Source organism: Eublepharis macularius, chromosome 16 (assembly GCF_028583425.1).
Source record: "Eublepharis macularius isolate TG4126 chromosome 16, MPM_Emac_v1.0, whole genome shotgun sequence".
In the NCBI taxonomy this organism is placed as follows: domain Eukaryota; kingdom Metazoa; phylum Chordata; class Lepidosauria; order Squamata; family Eublepharidae; genus Eublepharis; species Eublepharis macularius.
Genome location: NC_072805.1, coordinates 4,239,159 through 4,258,037, shown reverse-complemented (window position 1 = coordinate 4,258,037; position 18,879 = coordinate 4,239,159). Strand labels below are relative to the sequence as shown.

General features: G+C 45.0%; 1 protein-coding gene across 1 annotated transcript in view; it reads right to left on the bottom strand.

Moving 5' to 3' along the window:
• PRR5 (proline rich 5) overlaps positions 1-18,325 on the bottom strand; it is a 137,896-nt gene extending 119,571 nt beyond the window's left edge. Inside the window, exons 1-2 of the mRNA XM_055000862.1 lie at positions 18,237-18,325; positions 2,172-2,303 (exon numbers count right to left, since the gene is read on the bottom strand). The gene's annotated coding sequence lies outside the window, so the exon portion shown is untranslated. The remainder of the gene's footprint in view (positions 1-2,171; positions 2,304-18,236) is intronic.
• Between the last annotated feature and the right edge of the window lie 554 nt (positions 18,326-18,879).

Sequence of the window (18,879 nt, the reverse complement as noted above, 5' to 3'; positions counted from 1 at the left end):
TGAAAAAAATTAGATGTGAGATTTGAAGAAACTGATTCATCAGCAAATTCAGATTCCCCCCTACCCAAACTGGGATGGGATTAGAGTAGCTATAGATCACAACACACACTTTGGTTCAGTACTTACACCCACATTTGGGGAGGTTACATTTTTCCAGTCAATAAACTTTCAAAAGTATTTATACCATAAGCACAGTAATGGCACCACTATTTTACTTCCATTAAAAAAACTGCCCTGCACCCAACAAGCAAAATTCTGTGCTGCTACCCAGCATTATTCTAAATAATCCCCTCTTCTGTTAAATAGGGTCCTTTCTGCACTGGGACTTTAAAGTGTTTCAGTATCTGTTCTGCTTCCCATGTTCGCAGGAGTTTCACACTTGCAAGGTAGTCATGGGACACAGTACCAATTTTGTCCATGGTATTTTTCCCCCCTGCAGACATACTGCGATTTTATTTTTAAGTTGCTGCTGAGTCATGTCTGGGCCAATTAATGTCAGTGTGAACTCTATACTCCCCTTTTGCTTCTCTTCTCCCCCTCTCCTTTTCCCTGGGAACTGATTGGTCTGTGCAGAATTAACCACTCCCACCCTCCTCAGGTCTCTGAACTCCTTGTCCACCATTTTCATCAACAAAGCGAGGTAAGGGTCACAAGGCTGCTTCTCCGTTGACTTTCTTCCTCCCGGGTATGCATGCGCACTGTCATTTTTTTTCAAAGCCAGGAACGATTCCTAAAATTGCTGCTTATTCCCTGTTGGCTTTAAAAGCCAGGAAAGGGTTAAATGGCTGCTTTTCCTTTCCTCCCTTGGGGTATGCAAGGGGTTGTAAAGGCAAGAAGGGGTTGTAATGTTGTAACATCACTGCACATTCCTCCTGGCTTTAAAAGCCAGGAAAGGATTAAATTACTGCTTTTCCCTCCCTCCCAGGCATGTTTCAGGCTTTGCCAAAGAGAAAAGGCCCCAAGTGTTTTGCATAGCCCTTTGGAAACAAAGTGTCAGGGGAGCTGCCATGAGGGGATGAAGCAGCAGCATTTTAACCCTTTCCTGGCTTGGCTTAAAAAAAAAATCAATGAGAGTGGAACAAGCACAAAAAGTCCATGGTTTGCCCCAGAACTGCCACCAATTGCCTCTCCAGTGGGCACAAGACAGCCCAATCAGCAAATACCGGAGGGGGGGGGATGGGTTCCAACACTGCAATGCTACTATGTCTGCTCAAAGTTTTTTAAAAAGTGTGAAGTGAATCGCAAAGCCCTGAAAGCCCGAAATTGCACCAAGGTGTCAAAGCCTGTCTGAAATGAAAAACAAGATGCCAAATTGAAACTGCCTTGGACAGTGTGGAATGTGGGAGTGCCATGCCGAAGCCATTGCGATCGAGGCGACTGCTCATAAATGGTGGTTCAAACTGTGTGAAATGGGCCTAGTCCTATTCTACTGGTTAAGGCAGTCATTACAGCAGTAAACATTTATGTGGTGCAGGCTCAGAAAAAATATATACCAGTGATATAATCCATGCTAAATCATCATAGATTTCTATGGTAGCATGCCTGAATACAGGCCAGCCCACACCCATTCCCACACCACCATTCCAAGTGAAATGCAAGCTACCAGTAATTTATTGTGCCCTGACAGATTCTTGATAACCTCTGTTTGCCGGAAAAAATGACGTTCATGGAATCCCTAGTAGGCAGTCACATACAACAGGCTGTGTGGTGGACCACACATTGTACAGGCCTGCCCTACTAGCTCAGAAGTAAGAACTAGGCTATTCAGGCATGTAAGAAAGTCATGTTGCATGTATTGTGCAGCCTTAGGCAACAATGAAAGTTACTGCTCCATGTCAGGGAGCAGTATTGCATAAGGAGCTTTTCTGACTGTAGCTGCTTTTTCTGGCTCCTAAGGAAGGGACTTCTAGTCCCATCTACTCCACGGTGCTGAATGACTCAGAAAGAGGATGCAATCAGGAAAACTGTGGCCACATACTTCAGAATGTATTGCCCAGTTATCTGGGACAAATCTGGGATTGTTCACCCTACAGAATTTCTCCATTCACCTGGAATTCTGCTGTCCCAAGCAGCTGCCTATTGGATCAGGTCAAGCATGCCCCAATGCCAAGTCCTCTGTCAGGCATGTTAGAACTGAACAACTGTTGTCATAACACTGGGAAGTAGCTTACCTGCTCAATGGCTCAAACAACAGGTCTGAATAGGAACACTTGGGGAAAGCAGGTATTTTCTTACATCCCAGTATAACAACCAGAGAATTCTGAGGGTCTGGAGAAGCTTAATGAATGTATGAAGAGGCAGTTCTGCAAGATAAGATATAACAAGATGAATAGGCCAAAGTTAGCTTATGAATGCTTTCAGAAAAAGTCTGAAAACTGACTCTTACCCTACCCTTAAAGTAGATGACTGAATAGTAACTATAACGTTACTAACAAGAATACATATGGTAAGCTTTGCTTGTTCAAACCACTTTCATAGACTTTACTGCAGGAATCTTTGCAACTAAGCTGTAAGACAGGTTGGTATTGTTATCCCTATATTGCTGAAATGGAGGCAAGGCTGAAGAACAGTGACTTGCTGAAAATAACAGAAGAAATACATCAAATGTGGTTCAAGCATGCCTGGCCAGAAGGACAGCAAGCTTTGATTGGTTTCATACACATCACCTGGAGCCATTTTTAATTGGCAGCACTGCTGTTAATGGAGCAATTGTTTATTTTTTGAGGCTATTCTGTAATAGGGCATGAAAATATTAAAGACAACCCTGAGCTCCATGGGGGAGGGGAAATTGTGGGATATAAAATTCCAGACCCCGCCCCCCTCTTTGCCTTGCAAGCACTCCAGTGATTTAGAAGGTTCATTAAAGTACTGTAACACAAAAACACTACCCGTGTGCTATTGTGCTTCAAGTGTGGGATTGAGGCTTGGGGGACTAAGGTGCAAGTTTTTGCTCACATTTTCTGTTAGCTTGTTATTTAAAGAAAACATTATGAAAATGATGCATCACCTCTTGGAGACCAGCCAGATGGGAAGGGACATTTTTCTAAAGCCTGTCAGTACAATTTTCCCCATATGCAGTAGTTTTGGATACAGGTACAAAGATTTTGGAAAATGGTCTCAAGAATTATCATTGCTCTGCTATGATGTTACAATTCCAAAGGATAAGCAAATAGCGACCTTAAATATTTTGACAGAAGCAAGAAAAATATATGTGAAAAGATATAATTGAGAGCCAGTTTGCTGTAGTGGTTAAGAGCGTGGGACTCTAATCTGGAGAGCCGGGTTTGATTCCCCACTCCTCCACTTGAAGCCAGCTGGGTGACCTTGGGCTAGTCACAGCTCTCTGGAGCTCTCTCAGCCCCACCCACCTCACAGGGTGATTGTTGTAGGGCTAATAATGACATACTTTGTAAACCGCTCTGAGTGGGCATTAAGTTGTCCTGAAGGGCAGTATATAAATCGAATGTTGTTATTATTATTATTATAAACCAAAGGCTCCTCCACAAAAGACAGAGTGGCTTGATAAAGTATAAGATCTGTACAAACTAACTAAACTTATAGCTTTTTAGAAATGTATAAATGTGAAGAAATAGACACAAGGAAGACATTTGTGATTCAAAATATGGAACCTAAGACTCGAAACATGAAACTACATATTATCTTTACATAGACCAGGAGATCTGCAACATTTTATAATTAACAAACCACACTATATTAACATTTGGAGCAAAACAAAACCAGGATGTCACTTTTGAATCACAAATATCCTCCTTGTGAGATCACATCCTCCCATCACAAGTTTAAATTTCCTGCTCTGTATCACTTTTGACTACTCTCACACATACACAGTGCAATTCTAGGTAGTGGTGCCAGAAGTGCTCATGGAGCCAACTAGCCCCAACAGCTACGTATCTGGCTCTAACATCATGGTAAACCCAAGTTATGCTGGCACCAGACTGCCAGGGTAACAGGGTAACAGATCCGCCACCGGCAGACCTGAAGAGTAAACCCCTGTACTGGCATGGGAGAGGGCAGGCCAGGGGGCCGGGGGCAGGGGTTAGTCAGCTCCCTAAGCTGTTCCAGGCTTTCCGATACCCCCAAAAGCACTGGACAGTTACACCACAAAAAAAGGCAGTGCAGCCCATAGATACCCATGCTATAGGAAAAGTCAACTGCCTTCCACTGCACAGTCCTGCCCAAATTACCCAAAGTCAGCACAGGATGCTGACTAAAGCCACAACCAATCTGCAGTGGATTGAGGACCTTATAGACTTACCATAACATATCTTTTCAGCATATCGCATATAGACATCAATTGCATATGGACGTATTTTTAGGTATTTGGAGCTCTTTTATAGATGCTTCTATATAGATTTGCTAGTGTTATTTTTGATTTTGTTTGCCAACACTGTTTTTCTTTTGTTTTGTTTTGCACAAATTAGTAAGTTACATTTTTTCAAAATGCACATAAAAGCATAAAAATATACAAGCTGGGAGGAGGGCTCATAAGAGTTAATAAGGGAACACGAAACAAAACAGAGAGTCTTCACCCACTAGTGGAAGACAATGACAGAGGGCAACAGGTGAATCTCCCTGGAGAAGGAGTTCCAAAGTTCTGAAGCCACGAGGCAGAAGGCCCTTTCTCAGGTTACGCCCCATCTAGCCTCAGATGGCAGGGACACACGAAGCAGGATCTCCAAAGATGGCCAGAGTGGTCCGGTAGGTTCATAGGGAGTTGGTGGTCTTCCAGGTATGCTAGTCACACACTATACTGGATTTTAAAAATCAACATCAGAACCTTGAATCAGGCCCCAAAGCAAAGTGGTAGTCGGAGCAGATGGAACAGGACTGGAGTGATATGGTCCTTATAACCCACTCCCAACAGTGTTCTGGCTGTAGCATTCTGTTCCGACGGTAACTTCTGGACAGTCTTCAAGGGCAGCTCTATGTAGAGTGCATTGCAGTAATCTAATGTAGATATTACTAAGGCATGCTTTTCCTTCCTACTTTCTGGGTGCAAGAGGTCTAGCACTTTTGGTAGAAGAGAAGCCTCCCCCATTCCTCATGTTCTAGCAGCATTATATTGGAGAGTATCAAGAACCATACCATGCATTTTTATTTTCTGATGTGCTGAAGTTTCCATCTTCTACCATCCAGAGGAGTTAGCCGTGTTAGTCTGTAGTAGCAAAATCAAAAAGAGTCCAGTAGCACCTTTAAGACTAACCAATTTTATTGTAGCATAAGCTTTCGAGAATCAAGTTCTCTTCGTCAGATGCATGATACAAACTGGTCAAATACAGAAGAGGAGGAGGGAGAGGGGAGAGAAGGGACATATATCAGAAGGGGACAAGATGCAATTAGCGGGGAGGCAACCAAAACATTCCTTTGCTAGTAAATGTAAACATCTCCTTTTGGTGTGGAGTCAGTTTGCCGTGTTAGTTGGAGCAGTAAAAGCATCCAATTCCTATGTAATATAAGCCTTCGATAACCACAGCTCTCCCTGCCAGATGCATCTGACAAAGAGAACTGTGGTCCCCAAAAGCCCAAACCAGGCGCCACTGGGCTCCCCCAGACCACGCCGCTGTAAAGGAAATCTGTTACCTGTGATGATGTGATAACCATTCATAGTCCCTATTCAGTCCCAGCTTGACAAATTTGCATATGAATTCCAGTTCAGCAGCCTCCCGTTGGATTTTGTTTTTGAAAGGTTTCTGTTGAACTACAGTGACCTTTAAGTCTTTGATGGAATGTCCTGGTAGATTGAAGTGTTCTCCCACTGGTTTCTGGACGTTGCCATTTCTAATGTCAGATTTGTGTCCATTTATTCTTTTGCGTAGATGTTGGCTGGTTTGTCCAATGTACAGAGCAGGACATTGTTGGCACATAAGGGCATATATCAGATTGGAGGATGAGCAGCTGTAAGAGCCAGAGACAGTGTAGTTGATGCCATTGGGTCCTGTAATTGTATTCCCTGGGTAGATATAGGGGCTGAGCTGGCATCTTGGTCTGTTGCAGAGCCTGGTACCTGTGCTGGTGACTCTGCTGGCTGATTCATGATTGTAAGTGAGAAGTCGTTTAAGGTTGGGGGGCTGTCTGTAGGCAAGGAACGGTCTTCCACCCAGGGCTTCTGAGAGAGAGGTATCATTTTCCAGGATGGGTTGTAGCTCACTGATGATATGTTGGATGGGTTTGAGCTGGGAGCTATAGGTGACAACCAGTGGTGTTCTGTTGTTAGCTCCTTTAGGTTTGTCCTGGAGCAGACTGTTTCTGGGTACTAGTCTGGCCCTGTTGATTTGTTTCTTCACTTCATTTGGTGGGTACTGTAGTCTCAAAAACGCTTGTTGTAAATCTCTTAAGTGTGAGTCTCGGTTGAGAGCACTGGAGCAGATACGGTTGTAACGTAAGGCTTGGCTGTAGACAATAGACCGAGTGGTATGTTTAGGGTGGAAGCTGGAGGCATGTAGATATGAGTATCGGTCTGTTGGTTTCCGGTATAAGGTGGTATTTATTCGTCCATTATGTAGTTGTACAGTGGTGTCCAGGAAGTGTACCTATTGTGTAGAGTGGTCCAGGCTTATGTTGATAGTAGGGTGAAAGTTATTGAAGTCCTGATGAAATCTCTCAAGGGCTTCCTTCCCATGGGTCCAAATGATGATGTCATCCAGGAATCTTAAGTATAGTAGTGGTTCCAGTGGATGTGAGCTGAGGAAGCGTTGCTCCAAGTCCGCCATGAATATGTTAGCATATTGTGGTGCCATGCGTGTGCCCATTGCTGTGCCATTAATCTGTAGATATAAGTTGTCACCAAATTCGAAGTAATTGTGAGTGAGTACGAAGTGACAAAGTTCAGTGGCGAAGTGTGCTGTGGTTTTGTCCGGGATAATATTCCGTATGGCTTGCAGTCCATCTGCATGTGGGATATTGGTGTACAGAGCCTCCACATCCATGGTTGCTAGGATGGTGTCATCTGGTGGGTTGTCAATGGACTGTATTTTCCTGAGGAAGTCAGTGGTGTCCCGTAAGTAGCTGCGTGTGCTGGTGGCATAGGGCCTGAGGATAGAGTCCATGTATCCCGAGACTCCTACTGTGATAGTGCCTATTCCTGAAACAATGGGGCATCCTGGGTTACCTGATTTGTGGATTTTGGGTAGTAGGTAGAATCTTCCTGGTCGTGGTTCCTGGGGTGTGTCCGTATGGATGCGTTCTTGTATGTCTATGGGGAGTGTTTTTAATATTTTATTGAGTTCCCTTTTGTATTGCTCCGTGGGTTCAGAAGGTAGTATTTTATAGAATGTTGTGTTGGAGAGTTGTCTTTCTGCTTCTTGTATATAATTATGTTTGTCCATGATGACAACTGCTCCACCTTTGTCAGCTTCCTTGATTACGATGCCAGAATTATTTTGGAGGCTGTTTATGGGCAGCAGAGTCACCAGCACAGGTACCAGGCACTGCAACAGACCCAGATGCCAGCTCTGCCCCTATATCTACCCAGGGAATACAATTACAGGACCCAATGGCATCAACTACACTGTCTCTGGCTCTTACAGCTGCTCATCCTCCAATCTGATATATGCCCTCATGTGCCAACAATGTCCTTCTGCTCTGTACATTGGACAAACCAGCCAACCTCTACGCAAAAGAATAAATGGACACAAATCTGACATTAGAAATGGAAACGTCCAAGAACCAGAGGGAGAACTCTTCAATCTACCAGGACATTCCATCAAAGACTTAAAAGTCGCTGTGGTTCAACAGAAACCTTTCAAAAACAAAATCCAACGGGAGGCTGCTGAATTGGAATTCATATGCAAATTTGACTCTGTCAAGCTGGGACTGAATAGAGACTATGAATGGCTATCACATTATCACAGGTAACAGATTTCCTTTACAGCGGCGTGGTCTGGGGGAGCCCAGTGGCGCCTGGTTTGGGCTTTTGGGGACCACAGTTCTCTTTGTCAGATGCATCTGGCAGGGAGAGCTGTGGTTATCGAAGGCTTATACTACATAGGAATTGGATGCTTTTACTGCTCCAACTAACACGGCAAACTGACTCCACACCAAAAGGAGATGTTTACATTTACTAGCAAAGGAATGTTTTGGTTGCCTCCCCGCTAATTGCATCTTGTCCCCTTCTGATATATGTCCCTTCTCTCCCCTCTCCCTCCTCCTCTTCTGTATTTGACCAGTTTGTATCATGCATCTGATGAAGAGAACTTGATTCTCGAAAGCTTATGCTACAATAAAATTGGTTAGTCTTAAAGGTGCTACTGGACTCTTTTTGATTTTTCATCTTCTACCAGAGATCCTCTCCCTAATGGCAGCTCTATAATAAGGCAAGGTAGGGTGGTAGATTTTGTAGCGCCATTAAACAGAAGCAAATTGTCTGTTATTTAGTTTAATACTATATTTTTGCTACTATAGGGAGGGGACTTAGGTCATCAAAAAGTGAAACTTCTGTACCTTCTGTGGATGGGCAAAGTCACATGACTTATTTCTGCACAGGAGAGCCAGTTTGGTGTAGTGGTTAAGACCAGCGGGACTCTAATCTGGAGTGCCAGTTTTGATTCCCCACTCCTCCGCTTGAAACCAGCTGGGTGACGTTCGGTCAGTCACAGCTCTCTCAGCCCCATCCATCTCACAGGGTGATTGTTGTGGGGAAAATAATAACATACCTTGTAAACTGCTCTGAGTGGGTTTTAAGTCATCCTGAAGAGTGGTATATAAATAAAATGTTGTTGTTGTTACATGTTCTGCTCATGTTTCTAAGATACCCGTGCTTTTTCCAAACACCTTCTGCATTTATGAAATGGGGGGGGGAGTTGTAAAAGCAGTTGGCGGGAAACGCCAATGACCTGTCATAAGGAGGCCCCACTGACAGGTCACGAAGCAACCAGCACCTCAAGAGGTGAGACCAAAAGGGGCTTTACTGTACATGCCAGTGACTTCAGTTAACCCCCTGAGGGGAACTCACATCTGAATGCGGGCATTAATTGACTCTGGTTGCACTCGGGATTTGATTGCTCCAGCCCTAGTCACCGGGTTGGGGCTGAACATATGTAAATTGGACCATCCCATCGTGTTTGAGCAGATGGATAGGTCTCGAATGAAAGGGGCCCCAGCTAATGTGGAAACTGAACTTGTACCAGTAGGGATGGGGAATCACTGGGAAGCCAGAACTTTTGTCGTAAGTGACACCACCAAGTTCCCTTTGGAGTTGAGGATACGATGGCTATGGGACCATGTCCCGTTTGTGAAGTGGAAGACAGGAGAGCTGTGTTTTGCTCGGGGGAATGCCAAAATCATGTATGGAAGCCGGAGTGGGGCTCAGATGCACCCTCCCTTCCCCAGAGCACCCTGTTAACTCAGGAAGAGAAAGAACAAATTCCCCCTGACTACCAGGATCAGAACTAAGTATTTGATGAGAAGGAAGCTGATGAACCTCCCTCCCGCATTAAGGCTACTGACTGTGCCTGAATAAGAATAAGGTAAGGTGATTAATGTAAAACCCCATTTAACACTTCCTTGGGACAATTCAAATACAGTCATGCCATTCGGATTACAAGGGGTGCTGGGTTTTTTTTAATGAATTAATGAGGTATTACACAAATACTTGTACAAGGGTGTGGTTGTTTACCTTGATGATGTGTTGATTTATTCACAAGATTATGAGTCCCATGTGAAACTAGTGCGCTGGGTACTAAAACCCTGAGGGACAACCACCTGCTGGTGAAACTATACAAGTGTGAATTCCACAAAGAGGAGTTGGACTTTCTGGAGTACAGAATATTGGGACATGGATTAAAAATGGATCCTGCTAAAATACAGGTGGGGTGGGGTGAGACCCCCCCCCCAAAAAAAACCAGGAGGCAATTGCAATCATTTCTGGGCTTTGCTATCTTCTACAGACTTTTCATAAAGAACGTTGCCCAGATCTCTTTGCCACTAATTGATTTGCTGAAAACCAAAAGGAAGGGGCCTGAAGGGGGTGAAGCCCAGTGCTAAATTAGGATGGACTAAGGAATGCCAAGAGGCTTTTGAGGACTTAAAAACCTTATTCACGTCCGAGCCAATCCTGCGGCACCTGGACGAGAACTGGAAATTTATCGTGCAGGTGGATGCAAGTGACGTTGCCATGGGGGAGAGGGTCATTTTGCAAGCCGATGATGATGGGAAATTACACCACTGTGTTTATGTATCAAAAAAAAATTCTGAAACTGAACGCCATTGGGCGCTATGGGATAAAGAGGCTTCAGCAGTTAAGCTGGCTTTGTGTACCTGGAGACATTGGTTGGAGGGGGCCAAAGTGCCATTTGAGGTCTGGACTGATAAAAAAAATTTAGAGGCACTGCGCACGTCACGCAAATTAGGTGCCAAACACCTATTTTAGGTGTTCTTCTCCAAGTTTAATTGTACACTGAAGCACCTCCCTGGCAAATCTAATTTCCTGGCACATGCCCCAACATGAAAGCCAGAGAGAGGAAGTAATAGAGCAGAACTACAAGTGACAAAAGGCACAGGTTGGACACTTGTCAGCTTCCCTCAAGTTTTGATGGGAAACGTAGGTGTCCTGGTCTTGTAGCTTGGCTCTCTGACTGCTGTCCAATGGACTTTTCAACTGTATTGTCGAAGGCTTTCACGGCCAGAGACCGATGGTTGTTGGGAGTTTTCCGGGCTGTATTGCCGTGGTCTTGGCATTGTAGTTCCTGACGTTTCGCCAGCAGCTGTGGCTGGCATCTTCAGAGGTGTAGCACCAAAAGACAGAGATCTCTCAGTGTCACAGTGTGGAAAAGATGTAGGTCATTTGTATCTACTCAGGAGGGGTGGGGTTGAGCTGAGTCATTCTGTAAGACTTTCCCAGGGTGTGGAATGCTAATGGCGGGAGGCTTCACTGTATCCTGAGGAGGTTCTTTTGCATATGGATTGGTGCTTGATGTGCTAATCTTCTCTGCAGGGCTATTGTCGGGTGTGGAGTGTTTTGTTGGCCTGGTGTTTTTCAGAACTGGAGCCCATGCTCTGTTCATTCTTAAGGTTTCTTCTTTCCTGTTGAAGTTTTGCTTATGCTTGTGAATTTCAATGGCTTCCCTGTGCAGTCTGACAAAGTAGTTGGAAGTGTTGTATACGGTATACGGTATACTCCTGCAGAGGTGAGGGGGTCTCTGCTGTCTTTTGCTGATCGTAGCATCTGTTGTATTTTTCAGGTGGGTCTGAATACTGCTTGAAGGTTGTGCTTTTTCATAAGCTTTCCCATCTGATCAGTAATTCCTTTGATATATGGCAAAAACACTTTTCCTGTAGGTGACTGTTTTTCCTTGGTTGTTTGATTCATCCTGGGTTTGATTGCTCTTCGGATTTCATTTCTGGAGTAGCCATTTGCCTGAAGTGCGTGGTTTAGATGATTAATTTCCTCATTGAGAAAGCGCGGCTCACATATCCATCTTGCACGATCCACTAATGTTTTCATTATGCCTCTTTTCTGTCGGGGGTGGTGATTGGAGTTTTTGTGTAAGTACCGATCAGTATGAGTTGGTTTCCTGTAGACCTTGTGACCTAACTGAAAGTTTGCTTTGCGGATGACCAAGGTATCCAGGAATGAGAGTTTTCCCTCACTTTCTTTCTCCATTGTGAATTGTATGTTCAGGTGGATGTTGTTGAGATGATTCAAAACCTCCATCAATTCTTCCTCCCCATGGCTCCAAATGATGAATGTATCATCCACAAACCGGAACCATACACTGGGTTTGTGGGGTGCTGATTCTAGAGCTGTTTTTTCAAAATGTTCCATGTAGAAGTTTGCTATAACTGGGCTGAGTGGGCTCCCCATGGCCACCCCATCCATCTGTTCATAGAATTCATTGTCCCATTGGAAGTAACTGGTTGTCAACCAGTTGTCCCTGCAGCTGTGGACAAGTTTACATCGGGACCACAAAGCGTAGCATCCAGACAAGAATAAAAGAACATGAAAGACACTGCAGACTTGGACAGCCTGAAAAATCAGCAGTGGCTGAATATAGCCTAACTCAAACAGGGCACAGTATCTTATTCCAGGACACCAAAATACTGGACAACACTTCCAACTACTTTGTCAGACTGCACAGGGAAGCCATTGAAATTCACAAGCATAAGCAAAACTTCAACAGGAAAGAAGAAACCTTAAGAATGAACAGAGCATGGGCTCCAGTTCTGAAAAACACCAGGCCAACAAAACACTCCACACCCGACAATAGCCCTGCAGAGAAGATTAGCACATCAAGCACCAATCCATATGCAAAAGAACCTCCTCAGGATACAGTGAAGCCTCCCGCCATTAGCATTCCACACCCTGGGAAACTCTTACAGAATGACTCAGCTCAACCCCACCCCTCCTGAGTAGATACAAATGACCTACATCTTTTCCACACTGTGACACTGAGAGATCTCTGTCTTTTGGTGCTACACCTCTGAAGATGCCAGCCACAGCTGCTGGCGAAACGTCAGGAACTACAATGCCAAGACCACGGCAATACAGCCCGGAAAACTCCCAACAACCATCGACTTTTCAACTGTCACTTGTCCAACATTCTGCCAAACTGCCTACATTTCCCATCAAAACTTGAGGGAAGCTGACAAGTGTCCAACCTGTGCCTTTTGTCACTTGTAGTTCCGCTCATAGACACAATGTTTTCGTCAGCCCAATTGGGACGGGGGGGCAGTGACCACCCGGAGCCAAGCCAAACAAAGCAAAATGCTTCCTCCCCAAACGGGAAGAAAGAGTCAAAGAGGAAGCAGAGAAAGAAGGAGACACCCTACCCAGTTGTAATAATATATATTAAAGCACATTATACTAATCAATACTAACCTAATACATAGTAACAGCTTGTATTCTGGGTGAACTTTTAAACTTTTCATGAACTGTCTATGTATTTTTTTTAGAGTGTTAGGCAACTAGGGCTGATTCCGCACACATTGGATAATGCACTTTCAATGCACTTTATCAATCGTTTGAAGTGGATTTTTTGTTCCGCACATGAAAAAATCCGTTCCAAATGATCTATAAAGAGGATTGGAAGTGCATTATCCAATGTGTGCGGAATCAGCCTAAAACAGGTGTGCTTTAATCTTTTGACGGCTAATTAAAAATAGTGAACTCCATCTAGAGACTGGACCAATAGTGATCTAGTATCTGAACTCTTCCTGTAATTTCTCATGGATTTATAGCTTTGTTTTGCAAGTTAGCTATAATGTCATTTTTGGCTAATTAGAGAGGTTATACAGTAGAAATTATGAATATTCAACGAAGCATTAAACCAAACATAGTTTGCTTATGCTATTACATGAAAAGATCTTAGATATTTGCATATGATAACCTATAAAACATGCTAATCTAGATAATGAGTTAAGAGTTCTGTTTGGAAGAGATCTCATGAAGATTAGGTGAGATTCTTATGTTTGCAATGTAGGCTATGAAAATCTTAATGCATTTCATAAGAACTTTGATTATTTTTAAACTTAAGAGTTAAGTTAAGAAATGTTAGCAAATTTAATTCTGATTGCCTTTCTGTGTTCTATTTTTATAGGATTTATATTAATAATAATATATTTTTAACTATTTGCTTCATTAAAAAAATAGAGTGTATTTTCAATAAAAGAAATAAACTCTAACAAGTGTCTGAGTACTTTGATTAGAAGCAGCAAAGCAATAAAGAACCTTTTACAAATAAATGTACTGAAAAGCAAACGGTTCAAAGAACAATTTTGCTTGACAGGTCTTGAACTAATTGCTGAAAACGATCCAAGAGAAAAGATAAATCTTTCCTTTGGAGTAGTGGAAGTTTAGTTCAGACACAGGCAAGAGAGCCTGTTACAACCCAAAGACGAACTGCAGAGAGGAGAGGGGGGCGGCTGGTATCGACAGGGTAAATTGTATATTCCAGCCAGTTTAAGGGGAGAGGTGTTGAGACAATGTCATGATTCCAAGTTGGCTGGCCCCTTTGGGTATTTAGAAACGTTGCATCAGGTACAGAGACAATATTGGTGGCCAAACATGAGAAGGGACAGTTCTCAGTATGTATCCACTTGCCAAGTGTGTTTGATGGGGAAAAGCAGACGGGGTAAACCACCTGGTCTTCTACAACCCTTACAAACCCCCACTCAACCATGGGCTGTGGTCTCAATGGACTTTATTACTGACCTTCCCCACCCTTGAAGGGAAAAACTGTAATCTTAGTGGTGGTTGATTTGTTTTCTAAGCAGGCTCATTTCATTCCATGCTCCAAAATTCCAACCACAAAGAAACTAGCCACTGTCTTTATGCAACACGTGGTCAGACTGCACTCATTTCCGGCAGGAGCTGCTGCAAGTAGCAGGGATTGAACAAGGCATTAGCTCTGCCCATTATCCCAAGACTGACGGACAAACCAAAAGGGTTAATCAAGTGCTGAAGCAGTTCTTACGACGCTATATAAATTACCAGCAAGACAACTGGGCTAATTTCCTAGTTTTTGCAGAATATTGTTATAACAACTTGGTGCATAGTTCCACCGGGGCCTCCCCCTTCATGGTAGCACATGGATATGAGGGCACAGCAATGCCATTTGTGAAACCCCAACCACCAACAGACAAGGGGATCTGGGAGAATGGTGGTCTCAATTAACAACTCAATGGGGGGTAATTAAAAAAACTCTGGAAAAAGCTAAAGAGGATTACAAAAAAATATGCAGACAAAAAAAGGTCTGTCCCACGGAAATTACAAGTGGGAGACTATGTGTACATCTCCACCAAACATCTCAGAGGGGAGCAACCAAGTAAAAAGCTGGGGCGGAAATTCTTAGGTCCATTCCAAGTCAAAAAAATAATCAATGAGGTGACTGTAGAGGTAAACTTACCCAAGAACTTAAAGAATGTCCACCCACTTTTCAGTTCAGCCTCCTGAAGAAAGCTCCCCAACCTGAAAAATGGCATCCAGACCGCGGAGTTCCTCCCCCCTCTCGCGGTGGACGGACAGCTGCACCATGAAGTGAAAGAAGTCCTGGACTCGAAATTAAAACGGGGAGAACTGTTCTACTTAATTCGTCGGGTGCATTTTGATGAAAGTCAAAGGGAATGGGTAAAAGTACTGTCGAAGGCTTTCACGGCCGGAGAACGATGGTTGTTGTGGATTTTCCGGGCTGTATTGCCGTTGTCTTGGCATTGTAGTTCCTGACGTTTCGCCAGCAGCTGTGGCTGGCATCTTCAGAGGTGTAGCACCAAAAGACAGAGATCTCTCAGTGTCACTGTGACACTGAGCGATCTCTGTCTTTTGGTGCTACACCTCTGAAGATGCCAGCCACAGCTGCTGGCGAAACGTCAGGAACTACAATGCCAAGACAACGGCAATACAGCCCGGAAAACCCACAACAACCAATGGGTAAAAGCTTCAGATGTAAATGCCCTGAGGCCTGTAAACAAATTTCACAAAGGACCAAGCTCTGTGCCTGCCCTGCAGCCCTCCCTCCCCCACCCTCTCATACACACTCTTCCTCCCATTCTCTGAGAGATCACAAACCTGAGGGGGGCAGAGGGAGGAAAAGGTAAAGAGCTTTTGATGTTGGCAGATGTACTACCAAAGGTCAGGTCCCAAATGAAGGATGTGAGGGAGAAAAAGCTCTTTCCCATTCCTTGGGGGTTAAAGATAACACAGGCCTGCTGTTAGAAGATAAAGTTGCGGAGTGATTATTGCACAGTATAATCAAAAGACAGACTGCTGTGGTTTTAGCTCTAGAAAAATACTTTTACTACATATCAGAGAAAAGGGTACATTTGGTGAGAAAATAAAGAATAGCTATCACTCTACATTTTGATGGTTACTAGATCTCAACACTTGTAAGACACTGATTGAAGACTGAACAAAGAACAATAAAACTTTAGTATATGTTGCTAGTTAATTGCCCCCTCAATAAACTGGTTCATCCAATAGACAATCCTCGATCCCTTCATTAAGACTAAAGAGTCCCCTTTCTATGGCAGGAACTTTTACTCGAGGCCTATCTCTTTCATGACTGAACGTGGGACACTTGCTAAAAATCCCATCATTTGCTCAAAATGGGAAGGGGGCAGGAGCGGGGGGGCATGAGGGCTGGTCTGCAATAGGGTCTACTCAGTTTCTCTAATCTCCAATCACCTGAAGTTTTGGGCCATCCCTTGTTTCTAGATGAAGGTCCCATTGTAAGTACCCTTCCCAACCTGTGAGACAAGTAAGTGCCTGTGGTTCTTCGAACGAGTGCCTGTTTTATGTTATGTCCTCCCTTTGGATAGGCCAGAACTCTTGGACCATGCTCTGGTAAAGCATCTCTGGGATTTTGACTCAAAGGTTGCATTTCTACATAATGTCAGACTTGTATGGCCTTTTGGGAGCCTTTTTTAATTAGACTAAAATTGTTTTGGTGGGACTTTTAAAGTTTTGCTTCCTTTTATAGCATGCATTCCAGAAACACAATCCTAGGAAAACCACAGTTTCTGAACTTATGAGCCCCATTCAGGTAAATATTTATGGTAATATGGGACCACCACCATCCCCAAACTCCAGGGCAAGTTTTGGCAAGGGAAGATTTTGTTAAGAACAAACATGGGAAGAAGTCACCACTGTATTAGCCGGGGACTTCCAAACACACACTTCTGGTTGTTACACAAGGAGCTAAACCTGATGAGTTGCAGGTCTGAATCAAATCATCATACATTAAGAGTAACATCCAAAAACACTGACTGAAGAAAAATAGGTGGGTCAAACTTGCTGTCGTCCTAATTAATTAAAATCCAAATGCTGTACTTTTTTAATATTCATGAGTTGTAATTGATTTTTTTTAACAAAATACTTTTGTCAAACAAAATGCATTAAAAACAATTACAGGAGAAAAACAGGGCCAAGTGCCACTTTTAGCATTAGTGCACAGAGGGGCAGAGCCCCCATAAAATAATATTGCAAGAGAAATGACCTACAGAGTTGACGCAGAGAGCAAGGGCCAGTCACAACACCATAGTAAACTGTATTCCATCGTATGCAGCTGTAGTTTCAAACATAGTCGAAAGTCTCTACTTATTTTAGTTTATACATTTGTAAGAAGATTTGGTTCCATTTACTACCACAACTCTACATGCTAGTTCACTTAATCTCTAACAATACAAGACACGTTTCTTTTAAAATCTGCTTGATGTTTACTGTTTGGTACCCAATATTTAAAATTTCTTTGAACGAAACAAAAGATGCAGTTCATTCGCCCACCTAATGGTTGACGAAACAGTATCCTTGCAAAGTCCCTTCTGAACATCAGTGAAATCTTTCCTACTCCAAGAAACGTAATTTGACTTTGTTTTGATGACCACCCGCCTCTGCCCCTTGGTTCAGCCTCTCCATCCAGAGGCAGTGCTGCATATTTCCAGCATGCCACCTACAGGAACGGCCTCCCATGACACAGTCTCCTCCTCCCAAACGTGCAGGCTCACACAACATCATGACGACAAAACCAGGTATGCATGTATCCAGCACTGCCGGGCCTCAGGCAGAATGGCATTTCTATTTGCAGGAGGAGAGGGCAGCGATTCCCACTGATTCCTCCCTCCAACCGCAGGTGCCCTCTTTGCCCACTAAGCTGGTCCTAAAGGGGCTGCAGGCCCTCAGCAACAAAATTTCAGAGAGCTCAGCAGGCTACAGCAGTAGGTGTATGTGGTTAAATCCCACTCCACCACGTCTGCTGGCTACGTACCGTTTCGCATTTTCCTCTCCAACAGAAGAAGCCAACAATGTGGAGGAGAAAAACACCATGTGGTATCACCTCATGATATTCATAATATGCTGAGGTAGAAAAAGAAACTTCAGAACCACCACTTGCAAGTACAAGAAGCCTTTTTCATGCCTTCACATTCACCAGCAAATGGCGCTGCTTGCCAACCACAACTACCCAATGGCTGTGTTACACCAACATTCCCACCACGATAAGCAAAAGGCAGAGAAAGGCAGACACCAGGTCCTTAACCAAGCCACGGAATCACGGCAGCTGCTACGGACTCTGCGCCAGGGCACACGCCTCGAACGGTTTAAGGCCGGCAGGCAGCCCTTCTCGGGCCACCTCCACCTGGGCACAGCATAACCTGGGCACAGCATAAGGCAGTCCGCACGCTAACCTGAGGTCCGCACCTGGCGCTGCTATTACTCACTACTACATGGCAAGGGACAACACCAGAAGTATTGAACGGAAATAAACTTAACACGGAACAGGGAAGCTCACAGGGTTGTTGCGAAGGAGAAGGCTGCAAGCTGTTTCGGGTCGCCACTGGGAAGACAGGCGCGGCATCAACCCAGTGTTTTAAAAAGGAGATCCTGGCCTCAAACGACTCCCGGCCGTGGGGTGTCAGCAAACGCGCTCCCCTTTCTGCAGCCCTTCCCCGCCGCTTCAGCCCTCCGCCGAAAACTGGCCTGCTCAAGCCCGCGGGCGCCTTCCGAGGCCGGGCACGGGCCAGGCAGGCGCGCGCCTCGGAGCAGCGCGGCCTCCCGCAGCCCAGCCGAGCCGAGCCCCCCGCCGGCCGCCCCGTCGCCTCCCGCCGCGCTGGTCCCAGCCGCCCGGCGTTTCGCCTTCAAGAGCGGCAGCAGCACCTTCGGGGGCTTCGGCAGAACCGGCCCCGCGGGAGGAAAGCGGCGCCCACGCAGGGCCAGGCCTGCCTCCGCACCGAGGGGGAGCGCGGAAGGGAGCGCGGCGGCCCACCCGCCTCCCTCCCTCCGGCCGGCTGGACAGAAGGAAGGAAGGGCGGCAGCGCCTCGCCGCGCCGCGCCGTGCCGCGCCACTCACCGCCGGCTGTGCCCTCCTGCCCGGCCGCTGGCTCGGCTGGGCTCCGTTCTGGCGCGACTGGCTGCGGCAGCGGCGCACTGCGGCC